Genomic DNA, 16,522 nt, shown 5'->3' with positions numbered 1-16,522 from the left:
ATTTTCATTAAAATAAATCTTTTAAGCGACTCCAAACGTAATTTTCTATTTTTAACAACAATCTCGCATTTAGTTTATTACATATCAGTAGTCTGCCACTACATACGAACACTGATATACATAATTGCCGTATTCATGTCAAGATACAAACATGAATTTACTTTAACAAACAATACGTAACTCTTCTCGTTAAATAAAAGGAACATCAATCCGTGTTTGAATAACTGTCGCAGGAGACAGTCAGAACTCCGACGGCTTCCTCCCCTGGCGGATGGCTGTTGGTTGTGGAACAATGACGACCAGTTTCACAGCTTGCAGCACATTGACCGGCGGATCAGTTCCTTTTGGGTCTGCCTCCTTGCGACCATGATAAAGATAATACACAAACAAACAAACACAGGGTCTTAATGTTAACGTAGCTTACCATGTACAGTAGTGCGCATGAGTTGGAGAGTGCGCTGATCACCCGAATATACACTACTGGAAATTGAAATAAGAACACCGTGAATTCATTGTCGCAGGAAGGGGAAACTTTATTGACACATTCCTGGGGTCAGATACATCACATGATCACACTGACAGAACCACAGGCACATAGACACAGGCAACAGAGCATGCACAATGTCGGCACTAGTACAGTGTATATCCACCTTTCGCAGCAATGCAGGCTGCTATTCTCCCATAGAGACGATCGTAGAGATGCTGGATGTAGTCCTGTGGAACGGCTTGCCATGCCATTTCCACCTGGCGCCTCAGTTGGACCAGCGTTCGTGCTGGACGTGCAGACCGCGTGAGACGACGCTTCATCCAGTTGCAAACATGCTCAATGGGGGACAGATCCGGAGATCTTGCTGGCCAGGGTAGTTGACTTACACCTTCTAGAGCACGTTGGGTGGCACGGGACACATGCGGACGTGCATTGTCCTGTTGGAACAGCAAGTTCCCTTGCCGGTCTAGGAATGGTAGAACGATGGGTTCGATGACGGTTTGGATGTACCGTGCACTATTCAGTGTCCCCTCGACGATCACCATTGGTGTACGGCCAGTGTAGGAGATCGCTCCCCACACCATGATGCCGGGTGTTGGCCCTGTGTGCCTCGGTCGTATGCAGTCCTGATTGTGGCGCTCACCTGCAAGGCGCCAAACACGCATACGACCATCATTGGCACCAAGGCAGAAGCGACTCTCATCGCTGAAGACGACACGTCTCCATTCGTCCCTCCATTCACGCCTGTCGCGACACCACTGGAGGCGGGCTGCACGATGTTGGGGCGTGAGCGGAAGACGGCCTAACGGTGTGCGGGACCGTAGCCCAGCTTCATGGAGACGGTTGCGAATGGTCCTCGCCGATACCCCAGGAGCAACCGTGTCCCTAATTTGCTGGGAAGTGGCGGTGCGGTCCCCTAATGCACTGCGTAGGATCCTACGGTCTTGGCGTGCATCCGTGCGTCGCTGCGGTCCGGTCCCAGGTCGACGGGCACGTGCACCTTCCGCCGACCACTGGCGACAACATCGATGTACTGTGGAGACCTCACGCCCCACGTGTTGAGCAATTCGGCGGTACGTCCACCCGGCCTCCCGCATGCCCACTATACGCCCTCGCTCAAAGTCCGTCAACTGCACATACGGTTCACGTCCACGCTGTCGCGGCATGCTACCAGTGTTAAAGACTGCGATGGAGCTCCGTATGCCACGGCAAACTGGCTGACACTGACGGCGGCGGTGCACAAATGCTGCGCAGCTAGCGCCATTCGACGGGCAACACCGCGGTTCCTGGTGTGTCCGCTGTGCCGTGCGTGTGATCATTGTTTGTACAGCCCTCTCGCAGTGTCCGGAGCAAGTATGGTGGGTCTGACACACCGGTGTCAATGTGTTCTTTTTTCCATTTCCAGGAGTGTTTATCAGCACAGCCGGTCTCGGTGGTCTAGCGGTTCTAGGCGCTCAGTCCGGAACCGCGCAACTGCTACGGTCGCAGGTTCGAATCTTGCCTCGGGCATGGATGTGTGTGATGTCCTTAGGTTAGTTAGGTTTAAGTAGTTCTAAGTCCTAGGGGACTGATGACCACTGATGTTAAGTCCCATAGTGCTCAGAGCCATTTGAACCATATATCAGAACAACATCAATTTGGTCTGCCACTATTACCAGAGAACAAAGTGTCACCACTAAACATCAACAAGCCAAGCGTCCCAAAGAAGCAGATTTCCACTTAATTCGATAAAAAATGTACGATTCACTACAAAAATTTCAAGGAGTGTCTGAACAATAAACTTAGTCATCAGTAAACACTTCCGGGCTAAATTGCCGTGGTCGATCTGTAGAACTTCTTCTCCCTGACGTTTCGTTCTGAACTACGGAGAACATCTTCCGAGGTGAGTCGACGACTGGGTGCTAGGAGTTGGGGCTGCCGCTTATATGGAGATCGTAGAGGGCGCCACCGCACGTCACGTGGCGTCGATGTGTTGCTATCTCTGGCTATCGTCTGTTCTCTCGATTGCAGTCAATCGATTGACACGTGATTGATGCAACGTCGACCGCCATATCTTGTCCAATTTTAATCCTTCTTCTTTACTATTAAAATTGTATTGATGTTTGTGGATTTCAATTGCCTCTCTATACATACGCGTATAATAATGCGACGTCCTCGCTAGCACGCTTGTCTCACCAAATTTTATTTCGTGATCTCCATCCTTAAAAACATGTTCCGCTACTGCCGATTTGTCGATATATCCCAAGCGACAGTTTCTTTTGTGCTCCGTCAAACGTGTATTGATGCTTCTTTTTGTAGTTCCTATGTAAACCCTGCCACAACTACAAGGAATTTTATATACCCCTGGGGTCGCTAGGGGGTGACGAGCATCTTTTGTTGATCTTAGGCATTCACTAATTTTCTTGGTAGGTCTGAAAATAGTCTCCACCTGAAACTTGGCTAGTACTTTCCCAATGCGATCCGTGATGTTATGGATGGACGGAAGAAATACTTTTCCAGCTGATAGCTGATGGTTGTTGCTGTCTCCTATTTTTAGGCATTTTTCTACTTGGGTGAAGTGCTCGGTTAATCTCGTTTTTCGTATAACCATTTTTCGCAAAAGCCATTCGTAAATGATTTAGTTCTTCTTGTAAGTAGCCTGGGTCACAGATATTATTGGCCCTATCCACTAGTGTTTTTATGACCCCCCCTCTTTTGCCTAGGGTGGTGGTTTGAGTTCTTATGGAGGTAGCGATCAGTATGTGTACCTTTCCTGTAGACCTTATGGCCTAAGGTCCCATCCGCCCGTTTGATAACTGATACATCCAAAAAGTTAAGTTGTCCATTATTCTCTTTCTCCATGGTAAATTTGATCTTTGGGTTGGTGCTATTTAAGTGCACCAGGAAATCATTCAAGTCCTCTTCGTCATGATTCCATATTACAAAGGTATCATCCACATACCGATACCACTTAGAGGGGCTTTTTGTGGCCGACTGCAGTGCTTGATTTTCAAAATATTCCATTAATACATTCCCAATTGCGGGGCTTAGTGGGCTTCCCATGGCTACTCCATCAATCTGTTCATAAAATTCACCATTGTACTGAAAATAGGTCGAGGATAGACAGTGTTGGAACAAGGCCACTATATCAGTAGGGAACATATCGGCCATATGAGAGAGAGCTTCATCAACTGGAACCATAGTGAACAAAGACACTATATCAAAACTGACAAGGATGTCATTAGGACCGATAGTAATTTCCCTCAATTTCTCAATGAAGTGTAGAGAGTTTTTAATATGACTCTCAGTTTTGCCTAAGTAAGGTTGTAACAAAGAGGCAAGGTGTCTGGCTAGTTCTTGGGTAGGAGCTCCAATTGCGCTGACTATCGGTCTCAAAGGAACATCAGGCTTATGTATCTTTGGTAATCCATATAATCTCGGAGGATAAGCCTCCGTTTTACAAAGATACTTTTTAACTTCTGTAGGAATGGAAGACTGTTTTATCAGACGATTGGTGGCATTCAGCACATTCGTTGTGGGATCCTTTTTCAACTTCTTATATGTGCTGGGTTCCAGGAGATCACTGATCTTCTTGTGATAATCCTCAGTATTCATTAAAACACTAACATTTCCCTTGTCAGCGGCAACTATAATAACATTCCTGTCTGCATTGATCTCAATTGCATTGGACAAGATATGGCGGTCGACGTTGCATCAATCACGTGACAATCGATTGCCTGCAATCGAGAGAACAGACGATAGCCAGAGATAGCTACACATCGACGCCATGTGACGTGCGGTGGCGCCCTCTACGATCTCTATATAAGTGGCGGCCCCAGCTCCTAGCAGCCAGTCGTCGACTCACCTCGGAAGATGTTCTCCGTAGTTGAGAACGAAACGTCAGGGAGAAAAAGTTCTACAGATCGACCACAGCAATTTAGCCCGGAAGTGTTTACTAATGAAGACGACGGCCGTGAAACCCTACATGGAATGAATAAACTTAGTGTAAGTGGAATTCACTGAATATTAGCATTCACCCTGGATAAATCCCAGTATCAGTATTAAGACTGGTAAATTAGGTGTTTTAACCGAATGAGTCGCATCTGGGTGAAACATACGTACTGGGCTTGTTGTATGTCACTGATTGCGATGGTGCTGGTTTCTTGGTGAGCAAATGTCTTTTCATAAAGATATATGATTTGCAAACTGCAGTGAAGCGCCAAAGAAACTGGCATGGGCATGCGTTTTCAAATACAGAGATTTATAAACAGGCACAATACGGCGCTGCAATGGGCAATGCATATAGAGAACAAGGAGTGTCTGGCACAGTTGTAAGATCGGTTACTGCTGTTACAGTGGCCTGTTATCAAGATTTAAGTGAGTTAGAACGTGGTGTTATAGGCGGCTCACGAACGATGGGACATAGCATCTCTGAGGTAGCGATGAAGTGGGGAGTTTCCCATACAGCCATTTCATGAGTGTACCGTGAATATCAGGAATCCGGTAAAACATCAAATCTCCGACATCGCTGCGGCCGGAAAAATATCCTGCAAGAACAGGACCAACGATGACTGAAGAGAATCGTTCAACGTGACAGAAGTGCAACACTTCGGTAAATTGTAAAAGATTTCAATCCTGGTCCATCAACAAGTATCAACGTGCAAACCATTCAACGAAACATCATCGATATGAGCTTTCGGAGCCGAAGGCCCACTCGTGTACCCTCGATGACTACATGACACAAAGCTTTACGCCTCGCCTGGGCCCGTCAACACCGACATTGGACTGTTGATGACAGGAAACATGCTGTCTGGTCGAACGAGTCTCGTTTCAAATTATATCGAGCAAATGGACGTGTATAGGTATGGAGACAACCTGATGAATCCATGGACGCTGCTTGTCAGCAGGGGACTGTTCAAGCTGGTGGACGTTCTGTAATGGTGTGGGGCGTGTACAGTTGGTGTGATATGAGACCCCTGATACGTCTGGATACGACTCTGACAACTGACAGGTAAGTAAGCGTCCTGTCTGATCACCTGCTACATTCATATCCATTGTGTATTCCGACGGAACTGGGCAATACCAGCTGGACATTGCGACACCTCACACGCCCAGAACTGCTACAGGGTGGCTCCAGGAACACTCTTCTGAGCTTAAACACTTCCGCTAGCCACCAAACTCTCCAGACATGCACATTATCGTGCATATCTCGGATGCCTTACTATGTGGTGTTCAGAAGAGATCTCCACCCCCTCGTACTCTTACGGATATAAACGGCCCTGCAGGATTTATGGTGTCAGTTCCCTCCAACACTACTTCAGACATTAGTCGAGTCCATGCCATGACTTGTTGCGGCACTTCTGAGTGCTCGCGGGGCCCGTACACGATATTAGGCAGGTGTGCCAGTTTCTTTGGCTCTTCAGTGTATATATCCTTACTGTGTGAAACTACACCACTGCACTGAATGTGCTGCATGGTAGTTTGAGATGAGGCCTTAACAGTACGTTTATCCAATGCGTTGGAGCATTGCAGAGTGGAGTAATGTCATGTTTCCTGAAGATATCATGATTTGTTTACGACCGGATACTAGACGTGATAGGGTTTGGAGAACCGCTAGAGCACACCAGGAACGCCGATACGTTCGGGAAGTCCGTCCGTTTGCGGGTGGAAGTGTAATGTTCTGGGCGGCAATAATGATGGGACGGCGGACGCCTCTAATTCCCATCTACGGCAATTTGACTGGTCGCCGATACCTCCAAGAGGTCCTACAAACGATTGTAAGGCCCTACAGACGTGAAGTCGGTGACAATGGAAGACTGCACCGTACTCTAGCAGTGTCTCGGTATCTTCAAAGATACATCATCAACAGAATCTATTGGCCAGTACAGTCCCCAGACATGAATGCAAATGAACATGCATAGGACCTCTTGAAGGTGGCCATTGCACAGCGTCCGAATCCACCTGACAACCTTCAGCACCTCACTGAAGCTCTCATTGGGGAGTGGGACCTCATGCCACAAGAGAAACTTGATGGTCTCATTCAGAGTATGCGTCGCAAAGTGGAGGAACTCATCCGCGTGTAGGGAGGACATCCTCACTACGAAAGACTGAAAACATCATGAGATAAGGATTTTCACTTTATTTGTTTTCGATATGTACACTTAGCAGGGAGCCTGCTCTGTTGTATAACAATTTTTTGTAACTAACCAAAATTGTTCTTGTTTTCAGAAGCAATTACATTTATTTTGATGATAAGGTATTGTACAAATCTCAGAGGGTGTACTGTAAGAAGTCACTGTAGTAAACTCTGTGATACTCCAAACTTTTTTTGAAGTGTATATGTTAAATATATGTATGTGAAATATATTTGACATGTGCGTTCGTGAGCAAAACGGAGGGTAAAAAATTCATCGTAAATTCCTGGAACGATTTCAACCAAATTTGGTACATCTGTCAGTTACAATGTGGAAAGAAATACTATAGGTAGGTGCTAGAGTGCTACAGTGAGGGTGATAATGTGGAGGGCGAAGCGGGTGGAGGTGATGGGCAGACAGAGAGGGAAAAGGAGGAGATTGGAACAGATATAAGGAGGAGGAAACGGAAAGAGGAAATTGGGAGAATAAAATGGACAGCAGAGAGAAAGGTGGAGAGGAGTCAAACAGAGAAAGGAAAGAGGAGGAGATGGTCAGAGGCAGCGGGAGGAAGAGAATGCGCAAGGAGAAAATTAACAGACAGAGAGGGAGGAGGAAATGGACAGAGAAACCGGAAGAGGAGGTGATTGATGGGGAGAGGAGGCGATGGACAGATAAAGGACGGAGGAAGAGATGGGCAGAGAGAGGAGGGAAGAGTAGGTGGGTAAAGAGAGGAAGAGTAGGAGACGGACAGAGAGAGGGGTGGGAGGGGAGGTACAGAGAGTGAGAGAGGAAAAAGGTGAGCAGAGAGAGGCGGTAGAGGAGATGGATGGAGAGGGAGTGAAGGATGAGGTGGATAGAGAGAGGGAGAAGGAGCTGGATTACTAGAAATTAGGAATAAATACGTAACCGGACAGTGCTGGGTACTTAGCTAGTTAGAAATAAGTTTGTTTTGGCATCGAAAAATTAATTACATGGCAGAGTATAAATATTTTTCAGTCAATTCTTTATTACCAGATGTCTCCTTCAGTTTTGAAGGACGTGATCATTTTTGCCTTGCAGACATGTGGATACGACACAGAGGAAACTGTAGCAAATTTCAATAGCGTACTGGGATCAATGTTACGAGTAGAAAATAGTACTTGTAGTTTCAAACACTGTGAAGTCGGTGCTGTTACTAATTGCTTGTACCGTCCTCAAAAGCTCTGCCTAGAACTTTGTAGTAAAGCTTCATTATCACACATGAACGCTATCATATTATGCAGCAAAATACACTAGTACAGAAGTACCATTTTAGAACAGAAAAGTACATGTCCGTATTTGACTGTGAACGAATATAATCTTTGCACCTATAATTTTGCATATGTTTATGTTCAAAAGTTCTTATGTATGTATGTATGTATGCATATTAAAGGATGAAAATAAATGTGTCCGTTAGTTTTTAAACGGTCTTCTCTGTTCTGTATTGTACAGTATATTGTGGCGCATATTTCCGTCAGGAAATAACGCTGACTTTTGCCAGAAGAACAAACATATGGCTCGTGAATGCATGGTCTTATTTCTCGAAATCTAGGCATTTCCATAACAGGAGATCTTCAAATGGTTCAAATGGCTCTGAGCACTATGGGACTCAACTGCTGAGGTCATTAGTCCCCTAGAACTTAGAACTAGTTAAACCTAACTAACCTAAGGACATCACACACATCCATGCCCGAGGCAGGATTCGAACCTGCGACCGTAGCGGTCTTGCGGTTCCAGACTGCAGCGTCTTTAACCGCACGGCCACTTCGGCCGGCAGGAGATCTTCACCACTGCGTTCACCGACATGGAGTGAGAGTGACGTAGAAGTTTCACCCAAATGAGACTCATACAGTTGAAACACCTACCTTGTGAGAAAAGCACGCACGCAAAAAAAAATTCTTTTCAAACAAGTGAATCGTAGTGTTTCTATCAAAATTATACAGAATTGGTGAAAAATGAGTGAAATGTAGATAGAAACACTTTGAGAAGATAGATGCTTAGCTCCCACTCTGGTTGCAAGACCGAATTTCAAACGCAGTATTTCATATGGTTGTCACTGACTTAAGTAATCTTAACACTGTCTTTAATAAACCCCCAGCTGTAGGAATGGCTAATTTACATATTTATAAGACACTTCTTGTTGATTTACCTTATTATTATTATTATTATTATTATGACATTTTTGCCTCAAGGACAGTGATTATTCATTTTTTCTTGTCTCCTTCTTCTTTTTCTCTTCCCAAAACCTTTTCACTCTTTGACTGTGGTTCTGTTTCCTTTGGTCTGTCCACATTTTGCCTATTTTCTTCCTTTTTTTCTTCAAATTTCGTGTACACAATTTTGCTTCTGAATTTGTCTTTCATTAATCATTTTAATACTGATCCATGCTTGTTTTAGGTCTCCTTCGATTTCTTGGAACCAATTGGATTTTTTTGATTGAACTGTTTGCTAATTCGAAAGTCCTCTTCGTGATTCTGTTGTTGTCCATTGTACGTATGTGTGCGTAGAATGTCTTCTGATCATGTCTGTGAGGCTGGCCGTGTGTTCATATAACTCTTTGGTTGCTCTCTTCACCAATATACCATCTCTGTGTACTGCTCCAAAAAATTTTCTGTGAACTGTACGTTCTATTTATTCTCTCTCTGATGCTTCGAGGGTGGTCGTTTCTGATGTGTAGAGTGCTTCAGGTAGTACAACAGTGATGTAGTGCCTGAGTTTAGCCTCTCTTGAAATATTTCTTTTATTGTAGTGCGTCCATGTCAGTTTGTATGCATTCTGAAGTTTTTCTGTTATTTGTATGTCGGATGCTTTGTTTGATCCACCTATTTGTATATGTTCACCAAGATCTTTGAATTTTTCCACTCTGTTAACCTTTCCGTGTTTTGTGTACATGGCTTGGGTATTTTTGTTCTTTCTTTCCATGTATTGCGTCTTCTCATACGAGATCTGTAGGTCTGTTTTCGCTGAGACTTGGTGAGGGTATTCCAGTGCTTCTTGTGCTTCTTATCTATTTTTGCAGAGTATTGCCATCTCATCTCCAAATTCCAGACGTTTTATGATCGTTTCGTTTGCACACGTTCTTCCTAACTGAATTCATTTTACTTTTTCTTCCCATTGTTTGATAATTTTGTCCAAGACAATGTTGAATAAATGCGGTGCGAGACCACCCCCTTCTCTGACCCCTGTATGTATCTCGAATGTGTTTGAGATTTCTCCCATAAATTTTGTTTTAAAGCTTCCGAATATGACTGAAATGTTATTCGTCTGTCTGACCTTCAGCAGCGTTCGCAGGTTCCAAATGTGTTCCTTACTTTTCTGAAGCCTGCTTGGTATTCATCTACTTTTGTATCAGCTTGTGGATCCAGTCTGCTGAGTAATGCCTCGGAGAGAATTTTGTAGGTGACCAGTAATAATGAGATACCTCTGTAGTCATTAGGGTCTGCTTGTTGCCATTTTTGTGGCGTGGGTGAATCAACACACATTTCCATTCCTGTGGAATTTCCTTTGCATTCCATATTTCTGTAAGAAATGTGTGATGGTTTCGTCTTATAGTTTTCCGATCTCGGAGATAATGCCGTCGACACCTGGGGCTCTGTTGTCGTTTAGCTGTTTTATAATCTCTTCCGCCTGTTATTGAAGGCGGCTTTGTATCTGGGTTTGGTACTGTTTTCGTGACTAGTAATTTTTATTTAGACTTGTCGCAATTAAGGAGTTTATGAAAATAATTTTTAAGAATTTTGGAGTTTTCTTTAGTATTGGTTTCCATAGATCGGTCGGTTCTTTTGAAGCAAATATTCGGAGGCTGATAGCTCTTTATATTTTCCCGAAAATTTTTCAGATTTTCCTTGTGTTATTTCTCTTGATGTTTTCCTCTATTTCATTTAGTCCATTTTTGTCCTACTCCGTTTTCACTGTTCTAATATCTTTCGAGGATTCTGGACGCTGTGGAAATCTTGCCATGTCTCTTTTCGACTATTGCTGCTAAACTTCTTCCAGGCCAGAATCCTATGTTCAATGGTCTGATCGCAAGCTGCGTTCTGCCATCTATGTTTCCGTTTCCTAGGAGTTCGGCCCCAACGCTTTGCATTCTGAATTGTCTTCGCGAGGTCTGCCCAATTTTCTGTTGAATTTTGATTAATTTCTTCAGTAATTTTGTCTTTGTTTATCTTCAGGTATTGTGGATCCGGTCTCATACTTTTTTTTGTGTTGTCTTTCTGTTTCTTGGGACTGGCCTAATTTTTATTGTAGCAAGTGATGATCGGACCCGACGAATCCTTTGCGTGTTTTCACATTCAGAATTTCGCTTTTATTTTTGCTTGTGATGGCTACGTAATCCATACGAAATTCTCAGCATACGTTTTTGTGCGTTTTCCATGTTGTGAGTTTTCATTTTGGCGCTTGAAACTGCGTTCATATAATTTTTAAGCTAAAATTTTGACAGTAAAGTCTGATATATTCCCTATTCTTATTGGTGCGTTTGTGAGCTGTGTATGGGCTTTTGATTTGAATATACTTCTTCTCCTTACCTTTTTGTGCATTGCAGTCTCATAATAAGATTTTAACATGACTTTATAGTATTTTGTTTGTTATTTCTTCCTTGTCCTCCCAAAAGTTTTCTATTTCTTTTGGTTTCTTTCTGTTGAGATCGTTTGTCCGACCAAGTGCATTGATGACTATATGTACTTTGTTTCCGATTTGAAGGTTGTTGCAGAAATTATTTCTGATACTGAAAAAAAATGGTTCAAATGGCTCTGAGCACTATGGGACTCAGCTGCTGAGGTCATTAGTCCCCTAGAACTTAGAACTAGTTAAACCTAACTAACCTAAGGACATCACAAACATCCATGCCCGAGGCAGGATTCGAACCTGCGACCGTAGCGGTCTTGCGGTTCCAGACTGCAGCGCCTTTAACCGCACGGCCACTTCGGCTCTGATACTGAACTGGAATATAGAATGCTGTCTATGATTGATTTCTGAACTTCAAATCCTCTGCCAAACATTGTCGGCGTTCTTCTTCTGACAGCAGATTTTTCTTTGTATATCCTGTAATTTTCTTTGTAGAACAGGTTTTTGTCTGTGAAACGTGTCTCTTGTGTTGCGAGGATTTAGATGTGAAATTTTTCCAGAACATCCGTAAGCTGCTTGAGTTTGTCTATCTTGACCAGCCTATTTGTGTTGAGCATGTCAATATAGTGTTTGCGAAAAGGATTCGAGAAGCTCCGATTCTTCTCCTTCTCATGATGTTCCTGGTTCCCCAGAATCCAATGATCAGGAAAGCCCAGTATATTTGATGGGGCCTGGGGTACTGGATATTTTTCCTGTTGTTCCATTACGATTTTTTTCAAATGGAAGATGACTGTAGTGATTTCTTTTCTAGATCACAAATGTTGAAGACTTGGTTGCTGAGATCAAGACATATTTGTAGCATCCGCACCAACTTGGTGAACAGAAGCTGACCACTAGCCGCTGGATGCCAGAGCAGACACCGATGGGCTTAAGCCTAAGTTATTATTTAGTCCTCCCTAGGTATTTCTTTTCATGAGTACCATCCATATTTGGTAAGCTTTCCCCTGCCCGCCACTTGCAGAGGCCGCCGATGGGGGATATAACAACCCCACAGATTTCCTTTATGGGTATATGCTGACGAAATTTGAGGCAACATATGTTAAAATGTATAACTTATACAAGGATAGCTTAATACATCACGTAACTACTTCAATGAAGTATTTGCGGTGTTTCACTTAATGTTTTCGCAGCGAATAGGGCCGTGTATGGCTGGTGCCTGACGGCCCAGCACACACGCCACACAGGAATGCGCTGCGGGTTGCCGTCCCGCCAGGCGGCATCAGCTGGCCCAGCTCAATTTCACTGCCACAGCCGCTGCAGTAGCGAGGACACCGGACTCAGACAGCACTATCTCGCATCCGCGAAGCCACGTGACGTCGGCCAGTTTCTGGTATCCATACGCCGGGCCGCCTTTACAGGACCGCTGCCTGTGCTCTCTGGAGTCTGACGCCGAGTCTGAAACCGACCGCGAATCCGAGTGACCTCGACGAGTCTCCGATACTGCGCATCAGGACTACACCAGTGCCACCACAGTGACTGCGACAGATTCTGACCTTGTAGATTGATCTACAGTGACAAGCAGTGTGCTTCTTCTCGCACCTTCGTGGAACTCTATTCAAAGAGTGACAATTATTTTCTTAAATCAGGACGATCTCTTGTGTTCCTTTTATGGAGAATCTGCTTTCTGTTGTTCTTGTTTTCTTGTTTGCTTTCTTGTAAAAATAATCTTCCATTGTTAAATGCTACCTGAGCACCTTCTTGACCATCTTCTTGTTTTCTTGCAAGCACCTTCCCACTACGGGATACTTTAAGAATAATATTCCATCAAGTTTACGGGGTGCATCCTGGATAGAAATAATACTACCCTGGATGCAAATGTTAAAGGCGGTGGGGTATTTACGATTTTATTAAATGTGGTGTGTAAATAACAACGATATGAGTTTAATGAAAGATTAATTATCACGGGAGATTATTAAGTAATTCAAATGGCTTATAGTGCCAATGTTCGCACTCAGAACTGAAAAAAGTGGATAATGAATGCATCGATCGATATTAAACGGTCAGAAACTATGCAAATAAGGATTTCAATATATAATTCTGTCCTAGTCACATACAGCTTCCACTATACAGCATTGTAAGTCAGCGTTATTGCCAAAAGATGATAAACTCTTCGAATTCGATGAGAAAGTGAACACTGTTATGTTTGGACAGTTTAAAATTGTTTAGCAGTAATTTACCTGTTGTGGATGTAATGTGCTGAATTTCTAGCCTACATGTGGTGATAATATGATGTCCTGAATTTCTAATCTAAATGTTGCCGATGTAGAGTAGATGTAATGGTAGTAGCGACTCAAATTCTAAATTAAATGTTATAGACTTATTATTAATTATGATAATTAAAATGCTACTGTAAGACACTGGCTATAAATGTAGGAAAGATGCAGTTTATATTAAAATGTAGCCAGAAACTTCCATAATATATTATGAGCTACATATCTTGTTAACTATACGTATCAAGCCTGTTTGAACTAGCCAGGCCGACAGTTACTACACAGTTGTCATCATCAGCCTGAAAGTCATGCCCCTGAAGCTATTTCTGCTGTGGGAAGCTGTCTCATTAGGTGTTTCACTTTTATCGCACTAAAATATTTAACAGCGAATGAGAGTGTAACACAATTGGCTTAGAAGCTCTCTGACCCCTATTTAGAAGAAAGTTGTGTGGTCTCATTGGCTTAAGAAGGAGTTGGGAAATGTGATTTAACCATAAAATATTAGGGTGTCATTGGGGGAGCAAACTACGTATGTTAACTTAGAAACTATATGGTTGGCCTAGTTTCAAAGAAACGGGTGTGGCTTGAGAAGGTAGAGGGGAGAAGGGGAGGAGGTTGAAAGACTGAGGGAGGGGAAGGGATAAGGGGATTGGAGGAGATCTGGTTCGGGAGGTGGGAGAGACATCATGATGTCATTTTTTTGCCTCTGTGTCTGCATGTAGACGACAAGGGTCAAAGATCAGTATCCATTCACTGTCTCCATTGCGCTCTTCATAACAATAACAAACTACCACTCTTCACAATCGCACAAGAACTTCGTTCACACGATGTATTTACACATGTGCCATGTAGTCCAGATGTCAGTGGGAAGAAGAGGAAAGCGATTGGCATTAGTACGTCGCCAATAGAGCAATGACCGTTGTGCCAGTTGGACACCATGCTCAGTAATAACCAACATCGTGGTTAAGATCGAAGTAAAACTGAGATGGCAATTCAGTGTCAACGGATGACGTACACTTTCTTAATATCACCGACTGCTTATTTTGTAAAATGCAGCTTAGTAGTCACGTATACGTACACTGACATTAGGTTACAGTTTTCAGTTTAATATGTAGGTGCGCTATGCTAAATATTTTTGTTCATGTGTACTTTGCGATGTAAATTAAATCCAAAATCATGTTTGTGATGTAAAGTAGTGGCGTAGTCACTCTGTGATTAAAATCCACTCTTAACTGGTAGAAGTCGATCTCGAGTAAGATGAGTTTGGCTTCAGAAGGAAATTAGGAAGAACAAAAGGGGCTTTTATCAGAAGAGGGGTTTGCAGAAAGATAAATATACGTTTACAGTATTCGAGAAAAATATTTTTATATTTTTCACTGGAACGTACTCATTAAAATTCTGAAGATAGCAGTATAAAATACAGAGAGCGAAAGGTTACATACAGTTTATAAAGAAAGCAGAGTGCAGGTATAAGAATCGAAATACGGAAGGAAAGTAGTAGCTGAGAAGGAAGTAAGATAGAGTTATAGCCTCTTATTTACTGTGTACTTTTATCACGAAGTTGAGGTAACCAAGGAGATATTTTAAAAGGGAATTAACCTTCAAGGTGAAGAAATAAAATTTTTTACGTTTGCGAAGACTTTGCACTTCTGTCAGAGACGGCAGACGATTTCGCAGATCAGTAAGCAGCGTAAATCGTGTCATGCAGGGATGTTATAATCTGACAATCAACGGAGGTAAAACGATATTCTCAGGTGAAACGAATGGAATGTAATACACTTAAATTAAACGATGCTGAGGGGAAATGAGGTACTAAAAGAAGTAGCTGAGTTTTGCTCTTTTGGGCAACAAAATAACTGACGATGGCCGAAGTAGAGGGGACATAAAATGCAGGTCGGCAACCGTAGTAAAATAATTTCCCGGAAAGATAAATTTTCTATCATTAAGTGCCATTATAAATTTAAATGCTAATATGTCTTTTCTGAAAGAATTTGCCTGTCGTGTAGCGTTGTGCGAATGTCAAGTGTGGACCTCGACGCATTTCGTACTAGATGAGAATAGAGGCTTTCGGAATGTGGTGCTATAGTAGAATTCTGAAGACTAGATGGGTATATCGGAAAACTAGTGATGAGATACTGAGCTTAATTTGGAAGAAAATATATTTATGGCACAATTTGAAGCAGATAAGGAAGCGATTCATATAATGTGTCAGGAAGTATCAAGGAATCGTCAATTTCGTACTGGAGAGCAGCGTAGTGAGTAAAAGTTTTAAATAGAAGATAATGGTAGACTGCAGTAAGCAGGTTGAAATAGATATAGTTGCCCAGAGATGATCCTACTTCCACATTGAGCTGCACTCTACCAAAGCTACGTTTCGGTAGTTTTGATACAGTACGTAAAGAACGTAGTAAATGGTAGAATTATCGGTACTACTGGTAGCATTGGCAGGGAAAGAAACGTAACTGAATGTGTGAGGGAGAAACTGGGAGCTGACGATTTCTCTTCGTGTTTTGTTTGTTTTGCACATACCTAGAAACGCACATCGTCCAGTGTTAACCCATTGTGTATTTTATATCTTTACAAAATATTAATTGCATTTTACAAGTAATAAAAATTTGTTGATCTCCTGACTTCAGCGCTTTGGTGTCACCAAAGCAATTACTTTAGATGCTAGTACAGTTTACATGCCCAATAAGAAGAAATATTTATAGTTACTGTTATTTTTTTACTCTATACAATGTTCTCGATCACGACAAAAGGAAAGAGTTTTCTCTGATTACTGGTAAGTGTGAAAGTTATTAGTGAATAACACAAATATGTTTTATATAAACTGGACGAAGCACTGAAGCAACACTTGATGTATTTCTGTTTTGCGTTTATTTTTCATTCTATCTTTTTTCCTAAAAAAATGGTTCAAATGGATCTGAGCACTATGGGACTTAACATCTGAGGTCATCAGTCCCCTAGAACTTAGAACTACTTAAACCTAACTAACCTAAGGACATCACACACATCCGTGCCCGAGGCAGGATTCGAACCTGCGACCGTAGCAGTCGCGCGATTCCGGA

The sequence above is a fragment of the Schistocerca nitens genome, chromosome 3, assembly GCF_023898315.1.
Source record: "Schistocerca nitens isolate TAMUIC-IGC-003100 chromosome 3, iqSchNite1.1, whole genome shotgun sequence".
In the NCBI taxonomy this organism is placed as follows: domain Eukaryota; kingdom Metazoa; phylum Arthropoda; class Insecta; order Orthoptera; family Acrididae; genus Schistocerca; species Schistocerca nitens.
The sequence above is the reverse complement of the archived record's forward strand: the minus strand, read 5'-3'. Positions refer to the sequence as shown.